Raw genomic sequence first — 17,255 nt, 5'->3', positions numbered from 1 at the left:
TTTGTTTCTATTGTATTTTTTCAAAATTTCAAATTTCCAAGTAATGGTACCTTAGCCACTGCAATTTTTTGCTTCTCACCAGGGTGCTTCTAGTTAGTAAACATTTATTTTCGTTCCTCTATGAATTTTCTTCCATCCATCAAGTGATTTTTTGTATTGACAATACAATAGATGCATACTACGATGGTACCAATCTTACTTTCTTATCTGGTATTAATGATATATGCATCATATTTAGTTCCCTAATGTTGATTTCCAATATTTTATTCTTAATAAATTATTGATGTACTATGTTGAACAAGTATGTTTCTTATTTCTAAGGTTTTGCTTCCGTACAACTATTTTTATCAGATGTGCAATTGTATGCTTGATTAGATATATACACCCAAATCTTGCATTCCAAGATCTTGGCTGACAATCATTAGGATTTCTTTGTGCTTGTACTCCACAAATATGTGTGCTTGTACTGCATGTTGGCATCGAATCATTTGTTTCTGTTAGCAATTCTTCTTATTTCTTTGATTTCTCACATGTGCTTGTATGACGACGACGAGGGCGCCCAGAGATCAAGGCCAGATACATTTACTTCAGAAAAGACAAGTTGAGTTCGGGTAGTGATCTTCTAGGCTCACATGTTCAGGGTATACAACTTCAAGGACAATGCAATGAAGAAGATCAAAGCCCTCGGGAAAGGGCACCTTAGTTATTGCTAGGCATCAGACCTTCCATCACATGATGTCTAGATCACTTTTAAATTAGGAAAAATTGACGCATGTAAGCAATTTGACTTCTCCTGTTGAAGCATGCTCTCCATTTGACAATTGCAATTTGTTTGCAAAGAAATACAAAATTCGAATTGGAACCTTGTGTAATTATATGATTGGAAATATTTTTCTCTCCGATGGAAGCAAGATGATATTTATTTGGAATGAATTCTCTAGTCATTGAAAACAAGATTGTGATGCTTCAAAAACATGTGGAATGATTTCCTTTTTCAAGGAAGCATGTTCAAATCAATTCTTTAGTTGATGGAAGCAAGATAGTGTGATGCTTCTGAAACAAAATATCATGTTAAATGACACATAAAATGGTAAATAAATCGAAGCGGATTTCATTCACCACATAAGAAAATTATGCGATGAATGTAAACATAATATAATTTTATTTAACTTGAACTGATACACGACATTATAAACCAGGGTGGATGCGAGTATTGTTTGCACTGGATGCAAATTTAGATTAGTCTGTTTTTAAACCCCATGCAAATCGACAGTTAATACTGTAACACCTAATCAGGGAACCAGTAGTTTCACACGGGCCTAAATATGATGCAATCAGCGGACCCCATGATTGATGAAGGCAATCCCAGGAAGCAAGCTACTAATTCCGTTCAGGTTTAAATCAGTAGATCCGACGAACACCCTTCTTCCTATCTGACGGTCAACAGTAGTATGATGGATGCATGTTTTCAGTAGTCTGATGCCTAGCTCCCTCCATTAACCTGTATGACCTTGCAGCACCTCTCCACTAATTTACTCAATTCCTTTTATCTACACGTCCATTAAGTACCCACACATTAACTCAAAAATTTTGCAGGGATTCAATTATCAAGTTCAGTGATCTACAAGTTCACGCAATTTTTTGTTTGGGTTTGGAAGGCCCAGGCATCGCCCTCGTGTGGTCGACCCGAGCGAAACCCGTCGGGGGAACTACCTCCTACCTAGATCTCCCTCCCCTAGTAGTTGCTGGGAGGCGCTGCCGGCAAAGCCTGTGCAACGATGATGGTGATGTGGCACTCTGTTTGTCCCCTCTCACAGGGCTAGGGCATCTTTCAATATTGCAGTTTAGCCATCCACACAAGACCAAGGAGTTGGTCGAATTTCGACCAGAGCCCTCCTTCCCAGGTCGCCCCACGCGGCGACCGGGGGGAGCCCAGATCCGCCGCCCAGCCCCTCCCCTCCCTCGCCTGTCTCCCCCGCCGCCGTCCCGGGGCTCGGTCGGCGGCGGCGGGGCCTTCACGTTCTCATGGTGGTCGGGGGCGGCGCAGAGCAACCCCTCCGCCCTGGGGACGGCGCGGGCGCCGGGCGTCGTGGCGCGGGGGTGCCTGGGGCTTGGGGATCCGGTGCTCCGGTCGGGCTTCGGCAGCACAGCTGGTGGCTGGGCGTGAGGGGGCTGCTGTGGCGGCGCCAGATCTACGCGGCGGCGGATGACCCCTCTCAGGGATAGGCAAGTGAAGGCCCCCGACCAACCCCTCTCCCTCCCAGGTCAGGGTTCCGGTGCCTGGGGCTTTGGGATCAGGTGCCCCGGTCGGGCTTCGGCGGCACAGCTGGTGGTGGGGCATGAGGGGGCTGCTGTGGCCGCGCCAGATCTGCGCGGCGGCGGCTGCTGGAGGCTGTGCGGATGCGGTGCTGCAGGGGGGTTGAGGCTGGACGACGGGGCGGCCCCGGAGCTCGGGCGTCGTTCCTGCTGGGCGGCGCGGTGGTGTTGGTTGCGGGCCAAGAGAGAGCATCCCATCGTGCTGCAGCGATGGGGATGCAAGATTTGGCTGCCTGGGTGGCTGATGCGTGGTGGAGGTGCAACGTAGAGGAGGTCCGAAGGTGGGCTGACGGATTGGCTGTCGACGAGAGGATTTCGAGGGCTGGGTGAAAACCCGTTTCTGGCCATGGCTGGAGCCTGTGACGGCGGCGTCCGTGGACGCCGTGACCTTCCTGAAGGCGTCGACGGGACGCTCTCTCTTCCTCTGCGAGGGACAACTCCGGAGGAAACTCCAGACCCGAGGGTCGGTCGTTGGCGGCATTTGACGTCGCTCCCCTCTTGAGGGCATCGATTTTGGAGGTTAATCCGGTCAGAGGGACCAAGGGGTGTGTTGGAAGGTTAGGTGATGGAAAGCATTGTTGTGGCGTCGAGGCTGCTGTGGCAACGATGATGGGGTGAGTGAAGTCGGAGGCGTTGCGGTGGTTGCGGTAGTCGGCCCTTCTCCGATGTGTCCGTGAGATTACCTCGGTTTTGTTTGTTGCGGTGAAGTCGGAGCTGCGGCGGCGGGGCCCCTGTGGCAACGATGACAGGAAGCAGCTGGTCCGTTCGGTGGTCTTCCACGGCGCCATCCTGGCATAGTTCTTCTTTGAATCTTTCCTTCAGAGTCGGAGCTGCCTACCATAGAGTTCTGGAGGCAGGCGGGAGCGGCCTGCCTCGAGCACCCATTCGGGGAATCACCGGAAGAAGTTCGTAGGTCTTTTCTGGGATGTTGTTCCCTTTTTTCCTCTTCTTCTTTTTTTCCTTGATCCTTAGGATCAATCCCACCTTGTTGTAGCCCGCCTTTCTACCTGCTTTGTTCAATATAAGCTAGCCAGCTGCTGGATCTTTCAAGAAAAAACAGGGCTAGGGCATTGTGGGGCACTCTGCCGCGGAGGAGTGTGGTCGTCGTGGTGAGCTAGCGCCGGGCGCGCGCGCATGTACGATGCATGGAGCATTTGTGCTGAGCGGACGTGGGCTCACACGACTGTGCGATGACTTGCAGATCAGATCTTGAGGCGACAGTCGGTTGGTGGCACACGATGCAGCTTGTGCGGCGGGCGGCACCGGTGTGTAAAGATGGGCGGCCTTCGACAACTGCGTGGGTGTGCGAAGGCGGTGGCGCTACGACGACTCCTTGCTGGTCTATCGAAGCTTCATGGGAAGCATCGTCTCCGACTTGATCTGCGACGGTTCATGCTGACTTCGGCCCATGGCGGCTGCGGTCATCGTTTCCCGATGCTGGCTGGCAGATATGGCGGATGAGCACGTATGTTGGAAGCCCACTGTCAGACGCCCCACAACGCCAGCCGAGGCCCAACAGGCGTGACCGATTCTCCAGGGCGCCACACACTGCGCGCGCACGATGACCAGCTCTCGCACACACGGCGTGCTCGGGCCACGACTGTTGCTCACGATCTCCCTCACCCCCCTTGTACATCTGCTGTATAAATAGCCCCATCATATGTGAATACAAGTGTGTGTTGTGTTCTGTAATCCAACTTGGTACCTGAGCAGGTTTCGATCCACCCCACGCTTCCGCCATGAATCGCGTGCTCCGCCGCTCTCGTTCTGCCGACCTAGCACCAGCGGCGAACCTCCCTCCCTTGGCACCTCTTGTTGCCATCCCACCCGCCCCTGCAGCGCCGGGCCCTCCCCGCGCCCCGGCTGCACCACCGGTTCCCCTCGATCTCGGCACTCCCGGCGCCCCTGCGGCGGCCGACGCCGCACCCCTTGCGGATCGTCTCCACCGCGGTGTCGGCAACGCCCTCGTCCCCACCATCGATATTCCCGACGCTCCGGCGCCGCCCCTTGCTGACGGTCTCCCGGCCACCATCACCCATCTCCTCCGCTTCAAGCTGGACCTCGCCGTCGGCAACTACTCCAAGTGGCGCCACCTCTTCTATTGTATTCTGTGCAAATACAACGTTCAACATCACATCGATGAGGAACGCGACCCTCTCCTCCAAGACGTCGTGTGGCGCAACGATGATATCACCATCATATGGTGGATCTACTCCACGATCTCTGATGAGCTGTATGACATCGTTGTGTCCCCGGCCAGCACGGTGCGCCAGGTGTGGCACACCCTCCGTCTATTCTTCCTCGACAACCAGGCCGGGCGTGCTCTCCACCTCTCGGCCGACTTCCGCAGCACCGTCCAGGGCGACTTGACGGTCGCCGAGTATGTCCGTCACCTTCAATCGCTGGCGGCCGCACTCGACGACGTCGACGAACCCATCACCGACCGCACCCTCACGCTCCAGTTCATCAACGGCCTAAGCCGCCGTTTCCACGTGCTCGCGATGGTACTCCCCCTCCAGGTACCCTTCCCCACCTTCGTCCAAGCCTGTTCGTGCCTCCTCCTCGAGGAGATCACCCAAAACGAGCGCGCCCGCGTTGACGGCCTCTCGAACGGTGCCACCGCCCTCTCCATCGGCACCAACCCCGGTGGCTCCTCTGGGGGCCGCGCTCTGACCGCCCCTACTCCGGCAACCAGGCGGACAAGGGGAAGTCTCCTGCCGAGCCCTCCTCCGGCGGCGACCGTGGGCGTGGCCGCGGGCGTGGTCGTGGCCGTGGCCGCAACCACCCGGGCGGCAACTCTGCTCCTGCTGGGCGCGGCTCCCCTCATCCACCACTCGGCGCGCACCCATGGATGGGCTACTTCGACCCGTACGGGAGCCCCTTCCCACCTCCGCAGCAGACCCGCGTGCCCTGGTCGGTGCCCAACTCCGCTGGTGTCCCCGGACCCCGGCCAGGCTAGCAGCATCAAGTCTACAACGCTGGGGCGTGCAGATCCTCTACCCTAGCTCCCTGGGACAGCTACGCCGCCCTCCAAGCTGCCCTCAACAACATCGTGCAGCAGCAACAGCAGCAGGGCTCCGGCGAGTGGTTCCTCAACACCGACGCCACTTCCCACGTCACTTGTGAGACGGGTAATCTCTCCCAACTGTCTTCTGCTTCTTCGCGTCATTCCAATGGCATTGTCGTCGGCGACGGTTCACGGATCCCTGTCATTGCCACTGGCTCCACCCGTCTCGGCCCCTTCTCTCTCATCGACATTCTTGTCTCTCCCACCATAATCAAAAACCTAATCTCTGTTCGTCGTTTCACCCGTGATAATTCTTGCACCATTGAATTTAATCCTTTTGGTTTTGTTGTGAAGGACCTCAAAACCCGCCGCATCCTCATGACGTCCAGTAGCCACGGCGACCTCTACCTGTTCTTCAGCTCCAGCACCGTCCAACAGACCCTCTCCGTCGATGGCGACCTGTGGCACCAGCGTCTCGGACACCTTAGCAATAGTTCCCTTTCCACTTTAGCTAAATCTTTTCTTCAATAACCATGTAATCGTACTAGTCTGCCTTTTCATGTTTGTGAATCTTGCCAATTAGGCAAGCAATCAAGAATACCATTTTTTCCTCACGCTCTCATACTACTGCTCCCTTTGACTTGGTGCACTGCGATCTATGGACCTCAGCAGTCGCCAGCGTCTCCAGTTACCAGTTCTACCTCGTCGTTCTCGATGACTTCTCACACTTCTCATGGACGTTCCCCCTCCGCTCTAAGTCCGACACATCTATCACCCTGCTTCGTTTCTTCGCCTTCGTCGCCACACAATACCGTGTCCCCATCAAGTGCCTCAAGTGCGACAACGGAGGCGAATTCCTCACCACATCGCTCCGCAGCTTTCTCTCCTCTCGCGGCTCCTCCCTTCCTCTCTCCTGCCCATATACTTCACCCCAAAACGGCAAGGCCGAACGAATGATCCGCAACACCAATGATGTCCTCTGCACACTCCTTCTACACGCCCACCTCCCCACCACCTTTTGGGTCGAGGCCCTACACACTGCCACCCACCTTCTCAACCGGCGTCCCTCCTCCGCCATCGCCAATGCCACCCCTTTCTTCCCGCCTCTCCGGCCAGCACCCCACCTACGATCACCTCTGGGTGTTTGGGTGTCTTTGCTTCCCCAACGTCTACCCTACCACTGCTCACAAGCTGCCCCCCGTGCCGTTCGCTGCGTCTTCATCGGCTACCCCCTCGAACACAAAGGGTATCGCTGCCTTGACCTCGCCACCCGCAAAGTCATCATCTCGCGGCATGTAGTTTTTGACGAGTCCATTTTCCCATACGACGCGCCGCGGTCCGCTCCGTCATAGGCAGTCGCAGAGGATCCCACCGATCCTGTGCCCCCACCCCACCTACCTCGTCCTGGGCCCTGCACGGATCCCACCTACCCTCCTCGGCCCGCGCATGCACACCTGCCGCCAATCCCCGCGCCTCCCTGTCGCGCGGAGCCTTCCCACCTACCTTGGACCGCCCGTGCGCCTCTGCCACCAATCACCGCGCCTGCCGCCGCACCTACCCACCGCACGGATCCTACCCACCTACCTCGTACCGGGTCCCACGCGCATCTCCCGCCCATCTCCCCGCCTATATCGCATGCAGGCTCTGCTCCCCCCTCGCCGGCCGGCCCCAGCACCAGCGCTTCTTCTGCGCCTGCCGCACCCGCGTCGCCTCCGCCCGGTCGTTCTCCTTCTCCTACACCTGCCGAACCGCCTATTCCTCCCCGAGCCGTTCCCACCGCCCCTCCTACTAACCAGCACGCCATGCGCACCCGCGCTAAATCCGGTTTCCATCTTCCGAAACCCCAGCTCAGCCTCCATACCTCCGCCACCGCCGTCAGTCCCATTCCCTCTTCCTACAAAGCTGCCCTGCAGGATCCCAATTGGCGCAACGCTATGCTTGAGGAATTCAACGTACTTTTGCAGAATAACACTTGGGATTTGGTTGCTCGTCGTGCAGGTTCCAACGTGGTGACAGGGAAGTGGATCTACCGGCACAAACTCCATCCCGACGGCTCGCTCGCTCCCTACAAGGCGTGCTGGGTCCTCCGCGGCTTCACGCAACAAGCCGGCGTCGACTACGGCGAGACTTTCAGTCCCGTGGTCAAGCCGGCGATGATCCGCACCATCCTCGGCCTAGCTACTGGCCGCTCCTGGCCGATCCATCAGCTCGACGTCAAGAACGCTTTCTTGCACGAGCATCTCGCTGAGACAGTCTATGCTCAGCAACCCTCCGGCTTGGTCGACACCACCAAACCTACCAGCGCCTGCCGTCTGAACCGCTCACTTTACGGGCTGAAACAGGCGCCACGGGCATGGTTCTCACGGTTCACCTCGTACTTACTTCGGCCGGGGTTTGTGGCCTCCTGCTCAGACTCCTCTCTCTTCATTCTCCGCTGCGGTACCCACCTCGCCTACCTTCTGCTATATGTCGATGATATCATCCTTACTGCCAGCACCACTACCCTCCTCCAGTCCATCATCTCCTCTCTCTCCACCAAGAGTTCGCCATGTCGGACCTCGGGTCGCTGGATCATTTCCTCGGCATCAACATAGCATCCACCTCCGCCGGCGTGTTCTTGTCTCAAGAACAGTATGCCTTGGAGATTCTCGATCGGGCTGGCATGTTAAACTGCAAGCCTATCCCCACTCCTGTTGACACACACGCCAAGCTTCCCGCTGATGCCGGTCCTCTCTTCCACGACCCCTCTCTGTACCGCAGCCTCGCCGGTGCTCTCCAATACATCACCCTCACCCGGCCTGATCTCTCTTATGGAGTTCAGCAATGCTGCCTCTTCATGCATGCTCCCCGCGACTCCCACTTCTAGCTCCTCAAAAGGATCCTGCGCTATCTTCGCGGCACCACCCATCTTGGGCTCCAGTTCCATTGCTCTGCCTCCACCGAGCTCATTGCGGGAACCCCACATTTCGGCTACGGGAGGCTGTTGGAAGCCCACTGTCAGACGCCCCACAACGCCAGCCGAGGCCCAACAGGCGTGACCGATTCTCCAGGGCGCCGTGCACTACGCGCGCATGATAACCAGCTCTCGCACGCACGGCGTGCTCGGGCCACGACTGTTGCTCACGATCTCCCTCACCCCCTTGTACATCTGCTGTATAAATAGCCCCATCATATGTGAATACAAGTGTGTGCTGTGTTCTATAATCCAACTATGTATCCGGGCGAAACTCGAGGCTGACATGGCGGCCTCACCAAAGTCGACGGCCAGTGGCGTCGATTCCCTTCCTAAATGCTTCATTGTGGATCGGTCCCTCTTACCTCCTCGATGAGCACAGGCGAAAGCCTCTGGTCCTCTGCTTTGGGTAATGACGACACATGGGTGTTGTATTCCTCCTCGAAGGCGTCAGTCGGGGATTGCCAATGGTGGTGGAGGTGCTGGTTGTTTAGAGTTGGCGTGAGATGGCATGTAGGTGGGGCGGCATGACATCTACCGTATCGACGACGTCGGGTCTCGGTGGCAGATGCGTCCTGATGGACAAGTGCATGGCGGTGGTGCTGTCTGGCGCTGTGCTAGCATCGACGACAGTATGGCCAAACAGGGTGAATGCATTCACCACTGTTGGAGATGGGATGGTTGAAGATGGCGGCGATGGATCCAGGGCGTGCCCATGCAATGCACACCGCAGGTTGGCAAGATCGGGGGGGGGGGGTAGGGGGCTCTCGGCCCAATGCAAGTCAGATGTGTTCAACTACCAGATTAGATAGTGCGCGTTCATGAGGTTGGGGTACTATCAAGAGTGTAGCTGTTGTGAGTTTTTTTGTTGGATGGATGGCTTCGGGTTGATCCATGTATTCATGTCGAATTGTTGAATAATAATAAAGATGGATGCGTGCATCATTTTATGTAGAGGCTGGGGTCATCCTTCTTTTCAAAAAAGCAAGTTTTTGTTTATACCACCCATACATACCTATTATTTTTAATATCAACATATTAAACCACGCCAACAACCTATTCATGTTCTAACACTCTAAAAAGATATAAGTGAGGCAAGAGAGTTATAATTATTCTTTTATAAAGATTGACCCAAGCTCTAACAAATATGAGTGAAGCAATAAAATATTCCACAAATAACAATACTTCAAATGTAGAGAAACAATCATTCAAACTTCAAAAGATACATGAGAATCATAGTAAGCATTCTATAAAACCATACTCAAAAGATATAAATGAAGTACAAAGAGGGTTATATAAATAAACCAAAGACCGTAGATAACTATCCCATACCAACATGGTGAATAAATAAAATAAAAAATAAAAAATAAACAACACTACATGAATTTACTCATATCACTAATTGTTGAGGAAGAAAGAGGGGATGCCTTTTGGGGCATCCCCAATTTTAGATGATTGATTCTCCTTAAATATTTCCTCGGGATGCCTTGGGAATCCCCAAGCTTGAACCATTGTATCTCCTTATTCCTCTCATATCGTGTTCCCCCTCGCTCTTAAAACCTTCACCCACACAAAAGTCAACAAAACTTTTATTAGAGGGGTTAGTACAAGTAACATCAAATATCTTCATGTTGTGTCATGGCATTATTGTATAATTATAATCCGACGTTACCTGTATGCTAACACAATTTAACACTCCCACATCAATGGGGCTCAACCAAATTGCAAACATAAACAGTTAAAAAGACTATAACATCAACCTGTGAAAATAGGTGAATATATAAAGATGCATATGAAACATATACTTCTCCCACCCCAAAAGTTCTGAAAAATAGGACGTAACAAAGAAATTACTTGGAAGCACCATGTAAAACTTGCAAAAATATTGCACATTTCAATCAATATGATAATTTAGATACTACAACAATTTTTTTGTTTCTGTACAACACATATAAAACTTGTAATTTAAACATCCTAAAGGCAAGCCTTGATACTATTTTTATAATACAATGGATTTGTATACGGGGATAATTATTTTTATACCTTGTGTGACTCAAGTTTCAGATAGTTTCCATGGGCATGAACAAAGTTTAAAGACGCCCCCACTTCAATGAGGCTTGTCTTTTTCACTCTCAACTTTCTATTAGAATTTTTTAAACTTCCCCACTTTTTTTTGAACAAAATTAAAGGTACAAGAAGAAAATGACTTTCTAAAGAGTTCAAGTTGTCTGCGAGGTAGCAATTTATTTAAAGCCATTAATCTAGGCGTAAAGTCCTCAAGTAATTCATCCACAAAGGACCCTGAGAAATATCAAAAACCAATTTTAATTAACAATGATTTAGATTTTAGTAGCAAGCTCAAAGTAACATATATCATGTAACAAAGAAATATAACTTTCTTCCTACACATTGGCGTGTCATAAGAGAACAATTCATGCACACATAGTAAAGGCCAATACATAGTATAATTTTTTTTGCAATTTCATTGTATTAGAAATATAGAGAGTTGGAGATGAGGTTTCTCTCTCATAATAATTGCAAGTAGGAGAAGCAAGCACATACATATTATAACCAGCAGAATCATCATGTGCATAAACACAAGCTATCAATATAATATTTAATAAGAACAGACTTCTCATATATAGTATAATAGAAATAATTCAAAAAAATAATAGGACTACCAAGTGTGGGTGCGATATTTACAATTTCACTATTAACATAAGGAACTATAGCAAGTTCATCTCGAGAATCAACATTCATAGTGGCGTCATGACCATAATCATAGCAAGCACCAAATTCATCAAAACGAGATATTTGAAACGAATCCAAGGAATCATAGCATTCTGCAAAATAATCATTCTTTGGAAAGAGCGAAGGTAAATTAAACAATGTATGAGTTAAATAGTTACTCTCATTAGAATGTGGGCACGTGTAACTAATCTGCCCTTCCTCCTTTTGTTCTTCACTCTCCTTATCTTTTTCATCTAATGAGCTCATAGTTTCAACAATGTCTTATTCCACAGATTCATGAAAAATATTAGTCTCTTCCAAAGCAACATACATTCTCTCAATAATTTCGTTAATGTGAGCTTGTATTACGAGTTTTCATAGTACTCCCTCCGTCCCATAATAAGTGACTCAAAAATGACTTAACTTTGCACTAACTTTTGTACAAAGTTGAGTCATTTTGAGTCATTTATTTTTGGACGGAGGAAGTAATATTTAAGTATGGCAAGGTTTTTGGATTTGTAAAGAGCATCATCATATTTTTCAAGCAAAAAAGCAATTTCATAAGCACCCCTAAAACCAAAAAATTCTTCCATTTGGTTTACATCATAGTATCATATACACCATCAACATAATAGTATGAGGTTTCATTATCATTAACACACATTAAAAGGGAAGGTGGTTAGTCTCCCTTCTAGAGTAACAAGTAAAATCATACATATAGCTTAAATTCGAAGAATACCAATGTAACATATGTATTTGATCCAATAAGTGTTTTCCTTTTTGATTCAAACAGTAGTCCATAAAGTATTCACATTGATCCAAAGTGCATTCCCTTAGCAAGTTGAATGTGGTTGTATCAGGGTTATGAATGTAATATTCAAGGTTTCCCACATAAGGAACATCGAGGGTTTTAGGAGGTTCCTCGTCTCCATGAGTAGCAATTACAACTATTTTTTTGGTGTTTTGTGTTCCATATCTACAACTAAAGATAAATAACAACTAAGAACAGAAAGGAAAATCTAGTTAGTGATAAAGCCAACAAGCACTGGCGAGAATATTCACCCCACATTATTACTCGCCGGCAACGGCACCAGAAAAGGTCTTGATAACCCACAACTGTAGGGGATCAATTTAGTCTTTTCAATAAGTAAGTGCCGGACCCAACGAGGAGATAAAGGTAAGAGTAATATTCTCTCAAGTTCTATCAACCACTAATACAACTCTGCGCACGCTAAACATTTGCTTTACCTAAAAGAAAAAATAAAAATAATTTATAGGTATGAAAAGATAGTTTTTTAAGAATATGAAGACATTTAAATAAAAGTGAGTTGTCGTTTAAATAAAAGAACAATGAAGAAAATGGTTTGGAAGAACGATAAAGAAATTGAATGTCTCGTGCCAATGGATATGAAATGGTAGTGATCAGGCCCGTCAAAGGGGCAGGCCAAATTGGCCGACCGGCCAGGGCCCCAAATTTGTTGCCCCCCCCAAATCACTAGAATCTATGTAGATGTAATCAACAAAAAAAGGCGAGGAGAAACTGAAAGTGCGTTATATCGACTAGAGGGGGGGGGGGTGAATAGGCGATTTTTAGAATTTCATCCCTGAGGAAATTCCTTTTGAGGAAATTCCTCACTGATGAATAACTTGCAGCAAAACATCAAAGGATCAGAAGTGCAAAGACTACAACAAAATTTTTCTTGATGAGGATTATGAAAAATAGTTTGCACAGTACGCATGCACAGAGTAAGCAGGTAAGGATTAATGGGTGTGAAGAATTTGGGTTGAGGAAATTCAGAGAAAATCTTCAGCAAATTCTTCAAACAGAGACAGTGAAAGTCTTCAACATACAATATTGAGGAATTGAAAGAGTTGAAGAAATAGAACCCATATCATAGTGAAGACAGTTGTTGATGACCAAGTTCCAACTGTTGTGACAGTCGTAAGTCTAGTTTGGAGCGGCTTGGTATTGAAATCAAAGGACACAGTCCCGGGACACACAGTTCCTACCGTATTCTCCTTGAGATAAGGACACACAGTCCTCGCCCAACACTCGTGGTAAGTCTTCAGGGCAGACTTCCAAACCCTCACAAACTCGGTCACCCGACAATCGACAATTGACCGCTGGATTTCTCTAGACCATGCCGCCTAACCGTCTGGAGGATGCACAGTCCTCAAAGGTAAAAGACTTCAGTTCCACACAGGAACAAATTCTTCAGTGATGCTCAATCACTTGGTTTTTGGTTTGTGGTTTGGTGTTAGGGATATTTCCTCACTGATGATTTACTCTTGAAGAGTCTGAGGAATTTGGATTGCTCTAAATGACAGGTGTCAGTTTCTCGTAGAGCAGCCAACCAACTAATGGTTGTGGAGGGCGACTATTTATAGCCTGGTCCCATGCCGACATGATTTGACATAAATGCCCTTAAATATTATGACCGTTGGTGTGGATAAGATCGGTGATGTGGCACGAATCGTGACAACGGTCAGAACTCTCAACTGTGAGAGTCCTCATGTCTCTCATATTCCTCGCTTGTGGCTTTTGTAGGATTGGGCTTGGGTTGAGCATCATGAGGAAATTCATTCCATAGTATTTCTTTGACCCCCTTTAACAGTACGGTGTTCCTATGACTCAAGAGTGAAGAAAATGAAACAGAAAGAATAAATCTTCATGCTTCAAAGTGTTCGGATTGATTTTCTTCAGGACACACCGAATTCCTCATCTTCAATATCTTCATGAGGAATATCAATTTCATCGCAATTTCTTCGTGATCAAAATCTTCAGCATAAGACCAATTCCTTCAGCCGAAGATATACATTTTTAGGGGTCGATATTCATCGTATAACTCAAACTACTCAGCGACTTATAGAGCCTCTCTACACTTATAAACACATTAGTTACTTAACCTATAAGTCTTCAAACCACCAAAATCACTAAGGGCACTAGATGCACTTACAGTCTCCCCCTTTTTGGTGGTTGATGACAATTAGGTTAAGTTTTCCACGGGAAAAAAAATATGAAGTGTAAATACTTAGTTTGAGGAATTTGAAATCAAGAAACTCAGAGACTCCCCCTGAAGATGTGCATATTTTGAGGATTTTGCTTTTAACAACAAATGCACATTGACGATTTATATCATGGACATCTCCCCATGTATCTTGTAAATCATGCATACATATGTCATATAGTATGAAGAATTTGAGAATGCATGATGAGAAATGGCATCTGACGAATTTCAGCATGTGTGCATTAATATTTAAAGGAATAAGCATGCGAAGAAAAACGTTTAAACGCGTGAGAGTATCATCGGGATTAAGTTACAACTCATTACATAAAACACTTCAGAAGAACCAAGAGTTTGTAACTTAATAAAGTTCATAAGCCCCAAAATATATGGCGTGAAGACTAACTCATATTTCTCCCCCTTTGTCATCAAGTGACAAAAAGGGACAAAATTTAGGACTAACGCCCCATGAAGGCGTGATGATTCTTTGCGATGGGCTTCTTCCTTGGTCCAGTAGCAGTGTCTTCTGCTTCTTCATCAGACTTTGTAGTGCGGAATGAAGAAAAAGAACTGTCCTCAAGATCAGGAATTGGAATTGGCTTGAATTTCTTCTTGGGAGGCCATGACCAATCAAAGTCCTGAATAAACTCCAATTCATCAAGTTCTTCTTGAGTCTTCAGATGAGCCAAGGTGGCCCAAGTACGATCAAACACCTCATGAAGATAATAGTGATTTTTCTTCACTGCATTCTGAATCTCGGTGAGTGTTTTCAAAATGGCACTGAATTGACAATTTACCCATTTGTGATTGCGATCGACCTTCTGATGAAGACCGAGGAGTAGCTCTCTATTATTCATCACTCTTGGGGCAACAGGGCTTGGTGGATCTTGGGTAGAAGTGTCATCATATGAAGAGTATGACTCTGCTTCACGGAACTGGCCATCAAGGGGCCTTTTTCCTTCATCAATGACAGATTTTCCTTTGCCTTCAACTGGCTCAAATGTCTTCTTAATGACTCTGACAGGCGGCAGATACCCAATGTGGTTAGGAAAATCAGCAAGGTAGTTGATGCCTGACCTGCTTCTGATGAATCTCATGATCCAAGGTGCATAAATCTTCATGTCGAAGGGAGACATGGCATTATCAGCCAAAGTCCCCAAGAAGAAGTCATGAAGGTTTATTGGTATGCCATGGATGATGTTGAAGAGGATATTCTTCATGATGCCTATGACATCTTCTTCATCATCATGGCCTTTGATTGGAGCGATGACATTGCACAGGATCCTGTAGACAGTTCGTGATTCATACTTCAAGTCTTGAACCAGAAAGGTAGTTCTTGGAGTTTGATCCTTGGCCAAAGGCTTCATGAGGACTTCCATCAGTCTGTTGGGTAACTCCCGTTCATCATACATCAGCACGACATTTTCTGAGGGAATTGAGACACGAAGCGCACGAAGCAATTAAGTGGGTGGTGCTTTGTAATGCGTGTGCTGAGTCATCCAGTCCAGCACCAAAGTGTTGACATCCTTTGGGTCTCCAGAGATATGCAAAGTACCATAAAACTGAAGAATGATATCGCTGTTCCAGTCACTGGACGGCTGCCTCTCTGCACTGACATAGGTGACTGGAACAGCGATATCATAAGGAATTTCTTCCATGTCAACATAAGGAATATGCTTGTGCTAAAGTATTTTGTTTCTTCTGCAGAGCATAGAGGCATAGTAGTTGAGCTGAGTCCTCGTCCAGAATTTGCGATGCCTGAAGCGAAGCTTATCATATGGATTTGCACCTGTGAAGTACATCCGTTCTTCATAGAAAACTTCTTTTTGAAACTTGGGCCTCCTTGACAAAGTTTGATTTTGCTGTGTTTGAAGATTATGCTGCTGTTCTAGAATAGGAGCTACTATCATTGATGTTTTTGGGTTGACCACAACAATAGCAGTTTTGGTGTTTGGTGTAGGAGCATTTTCTTCATTTTGAGCTTTTTCCTCAGGTTGAGGATTTTCTTCAGCTTGAGGATTTTCCTCAAATTGAGGAATTTGCTTGGTGGAGGAGGCAAAATCATGAACCAATGCAGCTAATCCTTGTGCAGATTCATCACAGACAGTCTTCCCATCAGACTCTGTGAGGATTTCTGTTGCAGCAGGAGTAGGAGGTACTTGGGTTGTATCTTCCCAGAAATCATCACGGAAAACTGGAGTGGTGCAATCAATATCATCAGATGTTCTTTGAGGAATGGAGGATTGAGGAACATCTTTGTATTTCCTCATCCATGATTTCTTCAGATTCAACATCTTTCATTTCCTCATCTTCTTCACGAATGACACGGTCAATTCCGAAGGGAACAAGTGGATAGGATGGAGCTACATTGAGAGGCGTAGTATCCAATGGGGCAGTTGACGATTTTGTCGGAGTGACCTTTGGGCGCTTGGCCTCTGATGATTCTGAGGTCATTGAAGCTTTTCGTTTCTTTGCTTCCTTTTCAGCTGCCTTGGTCTTCTTCACATCTATTGCAGACGGAACCATCTTATTCACCTTTGAGGGTTGAGGTGAAGTAATTCTTTCTTCAGGAATTGATGCAGTCTCAGTCCTGGCAGTTTCCTCAGCTGAAGCATTTTCTTCAGCTGGAGCATTTTCATCAGTTGGAGCAGATTCATCAGCTGGAGTATGTTGAGGCATTTCCTGAAAAACAGGTTCATCAGCCTCATCTTCTTTGGTCAGCTAAACTGAATAGCTGGACTCATGCGGTTTTTGTTTCACAGGAGGAGCAGCCCTCTTGTTGTATTCATCAATTGCATTAGTTGAAAATTTGATGAAATTCACCTTGATATTTTGACAGTCAGATAGGTTCGCGTACCTGTCAGTCAAAGTCTTTAGTTCAGTCTGGGTGTACACAAGAGCTTGAGGAGATTCTGCCTGAGGAATTTCTCCTTCTTCAGTTTTGCAGCCTTTGCTTGCTTGGCTTGCTGCTCTTTCCATTTAGCCTCATTGATGAGTGTGGCAACCATGTGGTTGAGACCAGGAGGAAGCTTCAAATCATCAATGGGAGTGTTTGGGTCTTCATATCAGACATTGATGAAATTCAGCAGAACCTTGGGGTCCATGGCAAGAGGAATAGAGCAAACTGAGGCTTGTGCAACTCTTTCCTGCTTGTTTCTGATTATAGCTTGAAGAGTTTCATCATCGTATTCCTCACTCCCTTATGATGCAGAAGGGATGTTGATGACTTTGCTTGGGCTGGGCC

The sequence above is a fragment of the Hordeum vulgare genome, chromosome 4H, assembly GCF_904849725.1.
Source record: "Hordeum vulgare subsp. vulgare chromosome 4H, MorexV3_pseudomolecules_assembly, whole genome shotgun sequence".
Taxonomy (NCBI): domain Eukaryota; kingdom Viridiplantae; phylum Streptophyta; class Magnoliopsida; order Poales; family Poaceae; genus Hordeum; species Hordeum vulgare.
The sequence above is the reverse complement of the archived record's forward strand: the minus strand, read 5'-3'. Positions refer to the sequence as shown.